Source organism: Phyllostomus hastatus, unplaced genomic scaffold, assembly GCF_019186645.2.
Source record: "Phyllostomus hastatus isolate PE091 unplaced genomic scaffold, TTU_PhHast_1.1 phas_contig_1048, whole genome shotgun sequence".
In the NCBI taxonomy this organism is placed as follows: Eukaryota; Metazoa; Chordata; class Mammalia; order Chiroptera; family Phyllostomidae; genus Phyllostomus; species Phyllostomus hastatus.
In genome coordinates, this window is record NW_025333513.1 from 126,045 (window position 1) to 143,599 (window position 17,555).

General features: G+C 50.5%; 1 protein-coding gene across 7 annotated transcripts in view; it reads right to left on the reverse strand.

Moving 5' to 3' along the window:
- Positions 1 to 17,555, reverse strand: part of PPARD (peroxisome proliferator activated receptor delta) — an 82,430-nt gene that overhangs the window by 20,088 nt on the left and 44,787 nt on the right. Inside the window, exon 1 of one of the 7 annotated variants that reach the window (XM_045835215.1) lies at positions 12,724 to 12,895. The exons of the other annotated variants lie outside the window; for them this stretch is intronic. The gene's annotated coding sequence lies outside the window, so the exon portion shown is untranslated. Of the gene's footprint in view, positions 1 to 12,723; positions 12,896 to 17,555 lie in introns of those variants that run through there. 7 annotated transcript variants of the gene reach the window in all.

Sequence of the window (17,555 nt, forward strand, 5' to 3'; positions counted from 1 at the left end):
TGCAGGAGATGGGACCAAGTCCACTGTCAGGACTGAATCCTAGAGGATAAGGGAGGAGCTGGTCTCCACTACACACCCGGCACCTGCTGGGAACTCGACAAACAGCCTCTGCTCAGTCCTTACCCCACGAGGGGAGCCTTGTGAGCTCCCCTGGGCAGATGAGAAACATGAGAAAGCGTGCAGGCCTGCGGAGCCTGGCAGGGTGGCTCTGCAACGGCCAGAGGATGCAGGAGATGACCGCGGGCCTCAGGCACACTGGAGATGGTGCCTGGCTAGGCTTCCAGGAGCTGTGGCACCCGACACCCCTGAGCCTCAGCTTCCGCTTCCACACCAGCTGGTCAGTTATTTCACCATGACCAGGGCTGCTCTTCTCAGTTTCTGGGGGTGCATATGGTTGCCTCTTGGGATCAGATGGGGTTCCAGGCTCTGGCGAGAGTGTGGGTTTGGGGCCAGGGTTCCCAGATTCCAGGCAGGTGTCCCCCCCCACCGGCCTGGCGTTGTCTCTTCTGGCTGTGACCTCTTGAAGACACAGATGAAGCGGGGGGAGGGCTGTAGCCAAGGTTGTTCTAAAACACACCCCCCCTTGGGCTGTTTCATATTTAGACGTAACCACTATGCTGCATCCATCCCTGCATCTTGCCAGAAGCCACCGACTTGCACACAGCCTGACTGTTCCATCTACAGCTGAGGTCTGCCTGTCCACCCAGCGCCAAGGCTGCCCCACCCCCCGCTGTTCGCAGCTTGTCTGGCCAGGAGCTACTCTGACAGCCCCTCACCCCCGCCGCCCCCGCCAACACTGGGCCCAGGCCCATGGGCTGGATCTTCCCAGATAGCTGCCACCCACCATCATCCTTATGATGAATCCTCCTCTCCTCTTCCTCCCTTTAGGCCTGGCACGGAAAACAGCACACCCCGGCACTAGGTCTGACCTCCACGTGGCTGTGAAACCCTGGTTTTCACCATTGCCCCCCCCCCCCACTGTATCGTGTGCCAGGGCCAGAAACTCTCCAACCATGTCACCGCTTCACCCCACTCAGGGGCTGGTGCTGTCCCCACGGAGGACAAGGGTCCTGCAGCCAGAATGAGGAGGGCCCACTCTGCTGCTCCTTGGACAAAGAGTGGAATAGTTTAGCAAAATAATTTCTTTTCTTTCTTTCTGTGTATGATGACCCTCAGTGAGAAGTACACTGTATACCACAAGATAAAACACACCCAGGCGCACACCTGCACACCCACACCATGAAACACAGCTTCGCAAAGCACCTCTTCCCCTTCCTCCAGCAACCCGCTTAAATGTCTTCTGTTTCTTTTATTTATTTGTACTGTATTTTTTACATTACCATTTATCCCCCTTATATCCTCTTCTACCTCTACCCACCCTTTCCTACCCCCTGCACTAAAGAATCCTTACAAGCGAACGCCTGGACTGCTCCAACACTGTGCGCACACGCACCCACAGCCTGCAGCACGTGGCCCCGGCACTCCCATTCCAAGACCCACTCCCTTGCCCTGAGAAGAAACTCAGGCCTTTTGGGAGCTAAGGTGGGGGAGGGGCATGACTCCATTTACTTCCCATCGGGCAGGTAAATTTCATGGGCAGAGAGAATTAGGAGCTTAACCCAAATGACCTGGAGCTGTAGAGAGGCCTGGTCTAGTGCCGGAGCAACAAAGCCACCTGGAGTCTTAATCCTTTCCACTAAGTCTAGTCATCCCCAGAAAACGGAGCTTTTCTGATGCCCCCGGACTGGCAGGCTGTACACTGAGTGGGGTCAGTCCATGAGCCAGGGCCCCAGCCACCACATTGCATGGCCTAGGAGGCCTCGCCCCACACCGGAACCCCAGCGCAGCTACAGCTGCAGAGCCCTGGGCTCACCACCCCCATCACAATGGTACCGGCCTCCATTCTCCGGGGCTTCCCACACACCAGGCTCTATGTACACAAACACGTCTCATCCTCACAATACCCCTAAGAGGCAGGCACTATCCCTACCCCCAGTTAACTGAGGAGGAAACTGCACAACAGAGGGAAAGGAACTGGTTCCAGGTCACACATTAACTGAAGGAGCAGGATCTGAGCCCAGGCAGCTTGACTCAGGTCCTGTTCACTGTGCTGCAACCTTGCATGTGGTGCTGGGTAAGCCTGGCCAGAAGCTGACTGCCTGGCTGGGCCCCCAAGGGTCTGGATCCACCACCGCAGAAACTCTGCCTAGCTGCCAGTTGCTAGCTGTTTCTGTGGAGAACACCCTGGGCAAAGCCGTTCCGGACGCTCCCTGCCAGAAGGTAGCCAGTGTGTGCTAAAGACAGCCATGGGCTCGGGTCCCTGCTCCTTCTCCAGCCCCACCCCACTCGCCCGTGTTCCTGCGTCACTCCCTGAACACGGAGGCTTGGACTGGCCTCGGCCAGGAATGCTGCTCCCTCTACTAGCCAAGGCCCACTCCTTCAGGACCCACCTGCAGCCCCTCCTTTAGGAAGCTCCCCTTGACCAGTTCCATCCTGCTCCTTCCTGCAGCAACCCTGAGCCAGGCCCTCCAGCTCCGCAATTACTGTAGCAAACCACAACGTCTGTTAGCTGCTCTGGCCTCACCCTGCCATCAGTCACCCAGACAGTACTTCTATCTTGCCAAGGTAGGTCCCCAGCACCTGGCGCAGTGCCTGGCGTTTAGTGGGTGCTCAACATACACTTGTTAAATAAATAAACAGACAAAAAATATTAACCACGATCACACTTATTAGTTGTAGTATCTGCCACTGTATCAATTCTAGCATTATTACTGCCCTTGAGGTGCAGTACTCCGCAGAAGTTAATTCCCCTGACTTCCGTGTGAGGCCTGGATTCAAGCCCTGCCTCTGTCCTTCCCGCTCTGTGATTAGAAGACACCACCCCTCAGAGTTTCTCAGCCCTAAAACTGGGATACTACCATCTAACCTGAGCAGCAGTCATAAAGGTAAAATGCCCACAAGCAACTGCTTAATAGCGTGGGTATACAGTAAGCGTCCCACACAGAGGGGCTGTGGCTGCTGCTATTATCGTCACTGCTGGCTCGTTTTGGGGACTATATGGAACGAGTGGTATTTCAGGTCTGAGAGTGCACTAGCCTGCTGGCATTCTAGGGACCTAGACCGATTTTCCCAATTCCTTGCCTTATAACCAACTGTGGGGACAGAGAACTGACAGGGAGCTCCCCACTCCGGCCCAGGCTTCCCTGTTCAGAGAAGAGTCCAAACCCTCCTCCACTCCTCTCTCCCTCCACCCCACCCCTACCCTACAGCTGACCCAGCTGCTGCCATTTCCTCTCCCCAACCCCCTCCGCCTCAGGGAGATGAGGACCAGCCGCCTCCCGATACAGGGCAGAGGCTGCCCCATGTCTCTGGCAGGTGCTCTCTGGGCAGGCAGGGATGGAGGTCACAAGAGAATGGGCCGGGTTAATTCCCTCCCAAGCTTTCCAGTCAATCATTAATCTGGGCCCTGACCCAGTGCCCTGGTTTCCCAGACAAGCTGCTCCACGGTGCTCTCTGCTCCCCATCTGCTAGTCCAGGTCATGCCCCTCTCAGGGCCCACAGAGGCCTGTGTGGTCTTCTTGCCAGAACTGATTCAGCCCAGTGGTTCACCCCGGAGAAATGGTCCGGGGATAGTTTTGTTCAGAGTGCTAGAACCGGGAAAAAACACCTATCTTTTCTCCTGCCCTTCACATTCTACAATTCTTCCAATTCCACCAAGAATCAGCCCCTAAGGCCCATGGAGTGGAGCCTTCGGGAGCTACTGAGAATGTGCTGGAGAAGAGATGGGAGTGCAGAGCGGGACCCTCACCAGGGACCACAAGGGGCCCCGAGCGGGCGGGCTGCCGAGCAGGGCAGGGCCTCCAGCCAGCAGCTCCCCAGTCCCGGCTGCCTCTGGTTGTAACCAGTGAAGACTGACGAGATGCTAAAAATCTACAGTTTTCACAAGTGACAGAAGCTCAACAAGGTCAAAACATGTATAAGAAAGTGGAAAGACATGGCCCAAAATGTTTAATGGTTGTTTTTTCTGAGCATTGCCATTATAGGCGATTCTTATTTTCTTAATTACATTTTCTGTGTTCTCCAAATCCTTTACAATGGTGAGATACTTTCGTCATTGAGGGAAAAGGGAGGAATGTTTCAAAAACTGTTTTGAGCAAAGCAGACTGAACAGCATGCTGAGAGACACTGCGGAGGGAAAGGAGAGGCCTGCCCAGGTTCCAGAAGAGACCGAAATCTCTTTCTGGAGGCTTTCAGGGAGCTGAGGGCCCCTCAGTGCTCAGACAGGGCTGTGGGGTAAGGCAGTTGTGCCAAAACCGGGGGCTGGACCAGGGGCCCTTCTCATCCCAGGACCTCAGATCTGCGGCTGCTGACGCCGTCGATGCCCCTCCACTCTTCCTCTGCTCCCTGCCAGCTGCTTTCATTCACTCATTCAGCAAGTATTTGTTAAGCATCTACCACGACGAGCCCGGCTACATGAGTGAAGAAACCAACCCAACCACACAACTGGGAAGGACGACCAGGCGGTGAAGGACAAATGTGGAGCGCAGTGGGGGCACACTCGGAGCAAGCTGGCCTAGGGTGGGTAACTCAGGGGAGGCGTTCCTGAGGGCGTGGCCTTTGGCTCAGAGGAAGGAGAGCAGGGTTACAAGGCAATTGGGGAAGAGATATGTGAAAAGGCCCCTCAGGGGGAGGATGGCACGGACCCTCTGAGGGGTGGGAAGAGGGCTGTGGCCAGCATGCTGGGAAGGCAGGGAGGCTGGTCTAGCTGAGGCCAGTGATCACTCAGGGCCTCAAAGGGTAAGTTAAGGATGTGAGTTTATCCAAAAAGCAGCAGAGAGCCTAGGACAGTTATGAAGAAAGGATGGGCAAGATCAGAGCTGCAGTTAAAAAAGAATTCCTCTGGCTGCTGTGGAGGACAGACTGGAGATGACTTCAGCTGGACTCTGAGAGCCAGGGTCACAGCAAACCCCGCCGGGGCATCGGCAGGAGGGGAAGGCCACCCCAGAGCCCTGGAAACCTGCTTGTTCAATCAAATCCTGGGGAGAGCCAGGCCGAGGAGCCAAGGCACGAGGGCCCTACGCAGAGCTGAGTGCTTCTCCCGTGCCCTCTCCGAGTAAAGCGCAGGGCAGCTTAGAGGAGCTACGGGCGTGCACCCTTCCTGCTGGAGACCTCCCTGGCGCCAGCCTCCCAGCACCATTCGAGTCCTAGTGATTCCCATCTGTGACACACACATCTCTGGAAGCAGAAGTGGCATCTGGCACTGGTTGGCAGGAGGCCAAATGACTTACCCACCCCATTCCTAGGCCTGACAAGTCCATCCAAGCCCCTCAGACTTCTGACACACGGCCGCTGTGTGGGTCAGTGGCCCCACTCTAGGAGCTATGTAGTTACAGGGCATGGGCCAGACACCACAGCTCACATCTTGTTCTTTATTTTTTATTTTCTTTATTTTTTAGAGAGAGAGGAAGGGAGGGAGGAAGAGAGGGAGAGAAACATGCATGTGAGAGAGAAATGTCAATAGGTTGACATTTCACCCTGACCAGGGCTCAAGCCCACAACCCAGGCCTGTGCCTTGACTGGGAATAGAACCTGCAACCTTTTACTTTCTGGGACAACGTTCAACCAACTGAGCCACATGGATAGGGGTACCCTTTTCTTTTTAAACAACTAAGACAGCATCAGCCGGCCCCTAAAAGTTCATGAAGCACCTTTACATAGTAATGTCATTTAATCGACCCTGTGAGAGTGAGATGGGACAGTGAGAAGCTGGGGAAACTCCCGGGCAGGTGGAATGGGGAAACTGAGACGGCTGAACGCAATGGCCTGAGCAACTGACAGCCAGGGGCAGATGGCAGTGGACGAAACTGGGAAAAACAAGGACCTCACCCCCAGGGTAACCTCTCCTCCCCTGGCCTTTCCTTCCTGGAAATAATCTAGACCTCAGTTTTGTTTTAGCTCCAGACCCAGAAAAACAACAAAACCAGGTGGGGAAGCCAGAACCAATTCAATGACTAAAGACCCCCACCCTGGATCTGACCAGTCAGTGGAGACCACGACCCTGAGAGAGCACACCTGGAGAACCAATGAATATTCTGCCGAAACCCTCCCCTGAGACCTCCCCTGAGATTCCTGCCTGCAGGAGAGAGATAAAGGCCTCAAGACAAAGGACCCAGCACATGCTCTCCCTCTGGGGACCAGCCGGTGCCATTCCTTTCCCTTCTTCCCTCCTTCCGCCGCTTTTCTTCACAGGCAGGAGTCTCCAAAACTCTAAGGCAATGGGTGGCTGGCAGCTTGTCCCAGGCTGATCCCCTGAACCTGTCCCCAAAGTCCCCTTTTTTCCTGCACTTCCCAGTGAGCTGAGGCAGCCCAGCCCAGGCTCTCCTGTTGCTTCTTCTATGCCAAGCCCTCCCTTGTTTCACTGCCCCAGCTTTAATAAATAGTCCCCTGGACTTGTGTTGTGAAACCTTTCCTACACGAAGTCAAGCACCCACACGCTACACCAGCCCAAGCAGACCTGCGCAGGGCCAGACACTCGCCTGGTAACAAGAGAACCGCAGACAAGACTAATATGTGTTAAGCACCTACAATGGATACACTGCAGTAGCCTTCTGAGGGAAGCTTGACTCCTGCTGACCCAAAGGACAAACTGGGTGAGGGGACAGAGGCTGGTGGCAAGGAAATGTGCAATGCAATGAGGGGTGCGCAGGCCTAGTGACAGGGAACGAACCTCTGACCAGCTCAGGAAAAACAGGACACATAGCTGTGGAGGGGGAGGCGGACAACGGGTCAGCAGGGCTGAGCGACTTCTGAGCCTCCCCGAGGACAGAGGAGACACAAAAGAACGCCGCAGCTGAGCTGCACTGTCCGTTCCATTCAGGGGAAACCGTGGCTGCCAAGTTCAAGCTTCACCTGAAAGTATCCATGCCCTCTGACCCTGTACAACAGTCCCCTCCTAGGAAAATGTACTGAGCTGTCCAATACAGTGTTATTTATTTATAAGATGAAATCGAGTTTTATAATACTGAAAAATAACAGAAGTGATTCAAAGTCTAATAATAAAGAAATGGTTAAATGAGGTCATCCCCAGAAAATGGAGTATTATCCAACCATTAAACTCACGTTTCCATGGAATAGTTAGTAACTCGTTAAGTGGAAAACAGCAGAATTAAATTACATAGCATAAACCCCGCAAGAATGGCTAGAGGAAGAATGAAAGGAAGTTTCTGAGCATGAACAGGGCAGCAGGGGATTTACTGTTTTGATGTCACTGTCCTTCTTAAGCTTTCTGTGCTGAACACGCACTACCTTCGCCTCACTTACCCGCCAAGCACGTGACACACTGCTGAACGCGTCCTCCTTCACGCCTTTCTTCACTTGGCTCCAGGTTTCCTGGCCGCACTGCTGCCCCTTATCAGTCTGTTTTGCTGGTGCCAGTGAGTTATTTTCTTCCCGGTCTCTTTCATTCTATAGTCATATACTTATAAGAACCATGACCTTATGCTGGTCCATGGCTTTCATTACCTTCCGACTCCCATATTTGTTATTCCTCAGTCCCAGTTTCGCTGATATCTCCATGTGGATGCCCAGTGGTATCACAAATCTAACGCATCCAAAACCAAGCTCTTGACCTCCTCCGCCAACACCTTTCCCATCTCAGTGAATGGCAACTCCAACTTTCTAGTTTGGCAGGCCAAAATGTTGGGGTCAGCAAATCCTGTCGGCTCTCTGACTTTTGTAAATGCCCACAATCTGATCACTTGTCATCACTCCGCTGCTACGACCCTGGTCCCAGACATCTCTCACCTGGACTACAATGCCAGCCTCCTAACTGGCTTCTCTGCTTCTGGCTTTGTCCCACTACCCTCCACACAGCAGTCAGAGTCTTCCCGCCTGTGATCAAATCCTTCCAGAAGCTTCCTGTCCATCTTTACACTGGCCTGCAAGGCCTTCTGGGACGGCCCCTGCCCACTGCTCTCGTCCTGATGTGCTGTGTGCCAGGCACGTGGCCTCCTGCTGGTCTTGAACACAACAGGCACATTTGCCTCAGGGCCTCTGCAGCTACTCCCTCCAGCTGAAATGTCTTCTCCCAGGAATCTACGTACATGGCTGGCTGCCTCACTTCCTCAGGACTCTGGTTACATGTGACAGTCGACCTGACCACAGTACTTAAAATCACACCCTTGGGCACTTCCTTTCCCTTCTCTGTTTCAGTCATCTCCATAGCTCTTAACACTATTTGGAATAGTGCACATGTGTGTATGTGTGTATGCACACATGGATGCATATAGGCATATATGTACCATATTGTGCTGTGTTTAATGTGCTCCCATGTATAATGCACACCTCTGTTTTTGTGAGCATTATACACAGGATTATTATACCCATAGTATGTGATCCCTGTACCCATGTATAATGAGCATCCTTATTTTTCCCTCCAAAATTTGGGCAAAAAAGTGCATATCACACATGGCAAAATACGGTATATTCATATACACATACACATGTATTTTTTAAAAGATTTTATTTATTATTTTTAGAGAGGGAAGGGAGGGAAAAAGAGAGAGAGAGAGAAACAACAATGTGCAGTTGCTGGGGGTCATGGCCTGCAACCCAGGTATGTACCCTGACTGGGAATCGAACTTGCGACAGTTTGGTTCGCAGCCCGTGCTCAATCCACCAAGCTACGCCAGCCAGGCACATGTATTTTTTTAAACTCTTTTCTTCACCCTGACAGGTGTGGCTCAGTTGACTGGGCACTGTCCTACAAAGTGAAAAGTCACCAGTTCAATCCCATTCAGGGCACACACCTGGGTTGTGGGTTCAGTTCCTGGTCCAGGTATGAGAGGCAGTCAATCAATGTTTCTCTCTCTCTTTCTCCTACCCTTCCCTTTCTCTGAAAGTAAATAAATAGCTCTGGCTGGTGTGGCTGAGTGGACTGAGTGCCGGCCTGCAAACTGAAAGGTCACCAGATCAATTCCCGGCCAGGGCACATGCCTGGGTTGTGGGCCAGGCCCCCAGGCAGGGGCATCCGAGAGGCAACCAATCAACGTTTCTCTCATATGCAGATGTTTCTCTCCCTCACTTTCTCCCTCCCACCCTGTCTCTCTAAAAGTAAATAAAATATTTTAAAAACTAATTTTTTTACTGCTTTTGTCACCCCAAAAGAATATAAACCCCACAAGGCAAAAATTTCATATGCTGGATTCATACTGATCTCAGGTTTTGGGAAAGTGACTAGCAGACATGTAATTGCTTGATAAATATTTGCCGAATAAATGAATAATTTTTATAATTGGAATAAGAGTTCTGCTCACTGACCAGCCTGAAACAGCCCCATAGGGATCACTTGTCCTCGGCTTCAGTTTTCCAGGCACCAAGCAGCCCTCCAGCCCATCCCAGTCAAAGGGGCTCTTCAGGTTTACAATAGACCGGCAGCCACATGGAGCAGGGCACACGATGAGAGTCCAGACAGCGGCTCTTCTACTGATGTGCCAGGAGAGCTGGGGGAGGCAGCTCATTTGCCTGGGCGCCACCCTCCCCACGGGGGAGTCATGCCAGGCGCTCCCACCCACTTGGACTCTCCAACCCTCTCACGGAGCAGACCCCACGAGGAGCTCAATGGAGCAGGCCTGGCTCACTTACAGACTTGGCTTTTCTTAGGGGAGGGGGCAGAGAGGTGGTGACAAACCCTCAGGTGACTCTAACATATCTACATGGCAGTCAGGGAGGAAGATAAGACCAGCACCTGCTACTACCAAGGCAAGGGCAGGAGTGTGGCTGAGGAGCAGGAAATGGCTTCTGCTCAAGGCCTCAGTCCTCCAAGGCCAAGGAGAGCTGGGTCATCCAGATATGATCGTGAAAGTAAAATATGCTCATTAGAGAAAACAGTTCAGAGAATAAAATAAAATCAAGAAGTGGACAGATCACTTTTTTACACAGACTGAGGGGTAGGGTGTTTTAGGAAGGGGGCATGCAGGCTTACCTAGGCCCCAAGAGGCGGGTAGGGACACAGGAAGACCAGGGTGGTGGGGTCTAGAGAAGGCTGGGGAAGCAGGTCATAGCCACACACAAACACACAGAATGATTCCTACGATGCTTTTTACACAGTGCCTACTAAAATTCTGCTTGAACCGAACCGAACCGAACAGTACATAGCGTTTCTGTGTGCCAGGCTGTAAGCTCCTCATGTAGCACAAGTGAGGACTGTGAAGCAGGTACTATTATTATCTCCATTTATAGAAGAGGAAAACAGAGCAAGGAGGAGTGAAATAATCCCCACGACCACCGGAGCCTGGCTGCAGAGCCTCGGCCAGTCTGCCTTCAGGGTGGGCACTCTCAGCACTCCGCTGGACTGCCTCTCATTTCCATTCCTGAACCGCTAATGCTAACAAGTGTCCCATGTCCTGGTAAGTGGACCCTTCCCTCCAACTAACTTCCATTCCTAGCCTGTTCCTGCCTGATCTCTGGTCACCAAGTCTCAGCCTGCACTCACCTTCCTCCCCAAAGCCATCACCCCCAGGTGAAACCTCTTAGTTACCGCGGCATTTGTCATTTGACAGCTTCCCAGCCCCTCCTCTCCCTGTCGATCACTCTCTTACTGTGCTGCTCCTAAAACCCCCAAGACCAAGATGAAGCTGAAGTGTTGGAATGGCAATACTTTAAACCTAAGAAGCAATCTCCTATCTTTTCTCCTAAGTCAGTGAGAGGCCAAAGTGTCACCTCGATGCCATTTGCCTATTAACCCTTGGATAAGGTCATTCAACGAATTATAGCCAGTGCCCAGGCCCTGCTGAAGTCCAGACTGCCGGCCCCCTCCTCTCCACCTGCAGGCGAGGAGACGGGGACACAGCAGACAGGACATTAGTGCTGAGCTGTGTGACAGGTACACTCTAGCCCTGTCATCGCTAGGCTGTGTCCCTCTGGGCAATCTTCTAACCCTCTGTGGCTCAGTTTTCCCGTCTCTAAGATGAGATCAACATCCACAGGCCTTCCCTAATGAGGGCGGCAAGGCTCGGGTGAGAGAGTAAATGTGAAAAACATATGTATTATATAATTCATACACCAAAATGTTAATGATGGAGCTCTCTTAAGGGTAATTTTTATGTCTTCCCTTATTGCTTATCTGATTTTTCTATAATGAACATGTGCTGTGTTCAGTAAGCAAAAAAAAAAAAGGTTTTGAAAGCATGATGCACACATGAGACATTATTTTAGAAAGTCCCAAGAAGAAACAGAAAAAGCTGAGGAAGAAGCTCTTCGATGTCAGGATGTGACATCCCGGCACATCCACGTCCCGGGCTTTTCTGCTGACCTCCGCGAGCAGCAGGCGGCACAGGTGTGCTGCTCGGGCAGGATGGCCACGACACGGAGCAAGAGGTCAGCCTGCGTGCCCGTCTGCCTCACGTGCACTTTGTGTAAGACAACAAAGAGCTAACACACACTTGCCCAACAGCATAACGACTGTGAAGCGAACAGAGTCAGGAAGGGAGGAGGAAGGAGGCAGTGGTGGTGGGGAGAGCTACGGGTCTGGAGTTGCGGTCTGGAGAAGTCTTTTGTCACGAAGCTCAGTAGAAGAGCCAAGAGTCTCCTTCAGACACTTCTTGCTTTCTCTCTCACAAAAGCTCTGGCTCTCACTTGAGTGAAACCAGCTCAGGAACTAAAAGCTCACCTGGTGTTGGATCCCAGACACTTTCAGTTATTTGCTTTCTGTTCTCCCATTTCTTTCCAAGTGCCCTTATCTGGTTGCTCTCTGAGGTCCCAGATAAGGGCTTAGTCAACAAATATTTGAAAAGCATGAAGACCCGCCCAAAAGGAAGGGAGAACCAGAGGTGAGGGAGTGAAAGGACAAATAAAACAAGGGTATTCAATCTCAGCGAGTCTGGAACAGACTTTTTAAACATCAAAGCACCTTGGGAGAGCCAGCAAATTGGCCCATGCCCTGCTCACCTTCCAGTTTTCATTTGCCCCAACAGCGAGCGGCTTATGGATTTCATACCAACATGACAGCCTGCAAGAGGTCTCGGTGCAAAAGCTGGTCTAAAACTGCACCCTTACTTCTCAGGACCCAGGGCCAGTCAGGAACAGTGTGTGGGAGGTGACGGGGAAATGCCAGGACTGGCATGACTGAGCAATGACTTGGTGAATTCGTTCAGAAAGCAAGAGGCTTTACACGTTGGGTCATGTCAGTTCCCAGCCTGGAGTTCAGACTCCTCTGGCAGGATGGAGATGGGGCTCCTGCCAACTATTCAAGGTAAAATACTGCCACTGTTCCCTGTGCCACAACCAGTGACGACAGGGAGCCTACTGGGCACACTGCCTTCCCTCTGAGGTCCTCTCTCCAGGGTCCCCTCTGTCCCTGCCTACTTGGCTGCCAGTAACCAGGGTGGGATGAGAGGCCCCCTCCAAGAGGCACTGTAGGAGGAGGTAGAAAAACTCCCCAGAATCCCCTCAGGGCCCACACTGCACAGCCTGCTCCTTGTCAGGCCCCTGTGGCCCTGGCCCCGACTTCAGCCCCATTCCCTGGAGGCCTGTGAGAATAAATAGTGCAGGGAGAAGCAGATGGAACTTGAGAACTGGGACTCTCCTGGACTCTCAGCCCCACAGCAACAGGACAACAAGGCCTTAACAGACCAAACCTCCTGATTGAGCCAGAGCCACTGTTTCCTCAAAACAACCGCTCCGGGGAAGAACACCACGGGAGCATGAGGAGCAGATGCTACTCACCAAGTGCTCAGGTGCTCCTTGCCTTGGGGAGAGCTGCTAACCAGGAAGATGACAGGCTGGTGGGCTGGGGGGACACCGGAACGGAGGGCCAGCAGGAGCAGTTCTGGAGTCCTCAGTGTCGCCGCCATGGCCCTCCTTCCTGGCTGACTCCTCAAGAACCTCCACCCAAACCCTGGGGTGGATAGAACACGCAGGCAGTGTCTCCCCACCCACAGAGACCTGCTTGGCAAGGCTCTGCACACCTTCCCCCCATTAATGCTTCTGTTCTCCCACCCTCCCCTAAGCCCAGGCAGGCTTCTCCATCCACCTGGACTGCCCTCAGGACTCACCGGCCAAGCTGGAGATCCTGGGCACTGACCCTGACACAGGCCACCACCACATACATGAGGCCTGCACTTCCGTGTCTGGGTGGGGACCAGTGCCAGCAGCTCACCTATGTTAACACCCCACACCAAAGCATTTATTCCAAAGGTGGCTAAGCAGCACCCAACAACCTGCCTACCAGCTTGTCCCAAGTGCCAGCCCTTCCTGGGCAATGGCCTGCCACATCCAGAAGAGTATCCTGGGCAAGAGAAGTACACCTCTCTACCCTTTCAGCTCGGATCCCACAAGGGTTAGTCTTCTGCTGGGTTCTGAACACCAGTACCTAGTGCTCAGTGCCACCACAGTGATGCCCAGGCCCCTCAGAGAAGGCAGACTGGCCTAAGAGCAAGGGCAGGATTTTGGCCCAAACAGAACCGGGTTTGAATCCTAGCTTTGCTACTTACTAGCTGAGTGGCCTTGGGCAAAGTGCTTCACCTCACTGAGTATCTATTTCCTTATATGTACAATGGCCCAGCCCAGGGAGATGACATAACTTGTCTACAGTCATGGGGAGAGATGTTGTAGAGCTCGGCCCCAAATCCCACTTCCGAGATCTCAGGGCTTTTTTGACCACTCCGGTGATTTTCAGCTGTGTGCTGCAAGAATGTTTAAAACATGCAGTACCTGACTATTCGGTCAGGGACACCGACCTCCTTTCCCTTAGATTGTCAAGTAAAAAAAATGACAACAGCCACCACAACAATAGCCATCCAGTGTGAATGATCAAAACCATACTTATTTTTTTTGTTAGATTGGCAAAAAACATAATATATTTTTTGGTGTTCTGCAGAATTTTAGTAATTAGTATACTGTGCCATGAGATGAAAAGGGCTGAAAGCTGCTGGACCACATTGACATGTTTCTCAAGAGCAGGTACAACGGACAAAGAAATAGTCCTTTCCAAAATGGCTGCCAGCTATTCCCAAAAGTCAGTGAAAAGCTCCTTCCAAAGTTCCCTGCCTTCAAAAACCAACCAACCAACCAACCAACCAACCAAGAAATGACAAAACCCCAAAGTTCTCTGCCTTAAAATGAAAGTAGTCTTCATAGGCACCAACTCAAGCAGGTAACTAAAATTAGCATCACCTTTGCTGGGGACAGCTGGCACCATCATGCTTCCCGGTGGGAAGCAACAGGAGGCCCCCACCACCCCTGCGGGCTCCCACCAAAAATGTGAACTAAATGGAATCACGGGGAAGCGATCACACAACATGGAGTGAGGACGGTCAATGATGCCATGCCAAGAAAATGTAGTCAGTGGTTTGCAATTGGTGAATCTTAGTGAAGGAAATACAGAAGTTCACAGTAGTATTCTTTCCATCTTTTTTTTTTTTTTTTAGCTCTGGTCTTTTGCCTAAATAAGAATATATGGAGAGAAAAAGCTGCTCTACCCTCAGCTCACCCCGTGGCTCTGAACCAGCCAAGACTCGGTTGTGTGCTGTTTGAGTCTCTCCCCGGTGTCCAGAACAGAGCAACCCAAGCTTCTCTGCTTGTTGTTCAAGGCTTGGCACAATAGGGACCTCACAGTTTTCTAAGCTTATCTTCCACAAACTCTATAACCTGAACCATCTTGTCAGCCTGAGTTGTTTCCACGACGGTTCCAAACAGTCAATGGTTGGAAAGCCATTTGTTCAGCCGGCAACTCTCACAGGCACCCTCCAGGGGCCAGGGGCCAGGGGCCAGGGGCCAGCCAGGTTCCAGAGTCCCTGTGATGCACAAGGCACAGTGACTGCTCTGTGGGGCTGACCTTACACGTTTCCCTTCAACACCTGGCTTTCGTCAAACCCTGCCTTATGCCCTCTCTCGACTAGTATTTCCATACAAGATTTTCTTCCCAACTTTCCTTGGGAAACTTATGTTTTACTGAATCCCAAACTCTGAGAAACATCTCAATATTAACAAATTGGGAAAATGGGGAAAAGTATTATAATCCTCCAGCAAGAATTAAAGCTTAACAATCAACCTAGAGATGTTATTGGTTTGAAGGAATCGCTATTTCGAGTCAAAGCAAGAACAAGAACGTGCAGAGCTGGAGGTGCAGGCTGACGACCCTGGGGACCAGGGCAGGAGTGGCCACACTCTCATCAAGTCTTGCCTGCACACTGCCACGCTGCAAGGGTGTGTGCACAGCCTTGTCTGCTGTGAATGGTGAGTCACTCTTACAAATACGTATTAATATGTCAATAACACAGTGTATACAAATCCTACAAGTGGTACTCTACAAAATAAGTTTGGAAACAAGTAAGTCCTTAAACTGATTCTGTACAGTGCTATTAACTTTCTTAGGAGACACACTTGTTGGTGATTCAAATATTACCCAATAATGTTCACTGGCACCTTGTAGCATTTGACTATTTGCCAGAGGAGAAATAGGGGGAAAATGTGAATATTGTGGAATTCTAGAACACAAAATCAGAAACTGATCTAAAATCTGAATTAGTAAAAGCAGTATTGATTAGTAAAAGCAATAGCTAAACCAAAATTGGGGCAAGTAAAGTGCTTTCATCACTAAAAAAAAAGAAAATGAGCAATATATACCTCAATGTTCATCTTGAAAATACTTTTGGACACGTTTTAATTATTCAACCAACATCAAGTCAAAAAGAAATAAACTTTTCTGTATCTGGAATATTTGTCATGAAACAAAGATCAAGATACTGGAGCCCTGGCCAGGTGGCTCAGCTGGTTGGAGCGCTGTCTGTACACCGCAAGGTGGCCGGTGCGGGAGGCAACCGATCGGTTTCTCTCTCTCCCCCGACCCACCCGGCCCTCTCCCCACCCCTTTACCTCTCTTTAAAAATCAATGGACATATCCTAGAATGAGGATTTTTTTTTAAGTTAAAAGTAAAAGAGAGAAAAAAACAAACATCCCAATTAAGAAACAGGTGAGCGGGCAAAAGATCTGAATATCTGAACAGATACTTCACCAAAGAAGATACACAGATGATAAATAAACACATGAAAATGACGCTCAACATCCTGAATCATTACGGAAGAGCAAATTAAAACCACAGTAAGATACTACTACATACCCATGAGAGTGGCCAAAACAAAACAAAACAAAAACTGACAACACCAAATGCTAACAGGGTCACGGAGAACCGGAACTCGCGTACACTGCTGGAGGGATGCCGTGGCACCGCCGCTCTGGAGAAAGGTTTGGCCGTAAACGTATTCTTATCACACACCCAGCAATCTTGCTCCTAGGGATTTGTCTAAGTGAAATGAAAACCTGTGTTCAAACCAGCATATGATTGTGGAATCCAAACTGCCAAAAACCAGAAACAACCTAAATGTGCTTCAACTGAAGAATGCATAAACAAACTGGGGCACATCCTTTCAGTAGAATACTTCTTCAATTAACAAAAAGGGACAAACTACTGATATATTTCAATACATTATGCTAAGTGAAAGACTCAAAAGGCTACATATCTCATGATTCCAGTTATATGACGTTCTGAAAAAGGCAAAACTGTAAGAACAGAAAATAGATCAGGGGTTACTGACGTGATGAGGTCTGACTACAAAGGAAGCAGCACAAGGGAATGTCGTCGCTTTTAGGGGGTGATGGCAGCGTTCCGGATTATGGCGGTGGTTAATGACTGTGAATTTGCCAACACTCAGACTGCACACCAAAGGGTTTTGGTAAATCTTAGTGTCTGGGAATTTAAAAATAAAGATTTTAAATATCACATTAAGAGTCACTTTTCAATATTAAATATTTGTGCATTACCCTTAAAACATTAAATGATTTTTATTTGGAATTCATTTTGTTAATATTTCTTCCTTTAACATTTTCTACTATCAAATATCTACATAAGGTGAAGATCATTTTTACATGTTAATAGAGTATATAACCTTATAACAATATACCTTCCCTAAATATTAATAAACCATGCATTTACTAGTGTATTTTTTCTTTTACAGGAAAACCTCTGAAAGTTTTATGACCAAAAAAAAATCAGAGTTTATCATGCGCTCTCATTCTTACTTAAAAACTCATAAACATAAGTGTTATGAAAGATATGATTTTGGGAATTCCCAGGAAATTTTATGCCTTTTTCCCGAATTCTGAAGGCTAGTGTCAGGAATTCAGAAGCACCAGAGTCTCAACACCTCCCCAGGCAGCCTTGGCCATGGCCCCCACGGCAACCTCCCACCCTTCCCCAGCAGAGCCCCATCCGATCAACAGGTCGTTTAAGGGGTGGATTTAGGAACTATGTGCAACAGCTCTGACCCTGAATGCTGCAGGGGGAGATGCCAGCAGGTGCAAGGCACTTCAAAGGGAGTGATATTTCCCATCGGGAGAGGCCGGGATGATATTGGAGCAGGTTTTACAGCCTTTTTTCCAGCTGCGCCAGAGGTGGAGAAAGGCACTTCAGAGAAGGCCACAGTGAGCCAGGCATGGCGGGTGAGAACACAGCGCACATCTGGAAATGGTGAGCTGTCCCTCTGGGGGGGCATCCAGT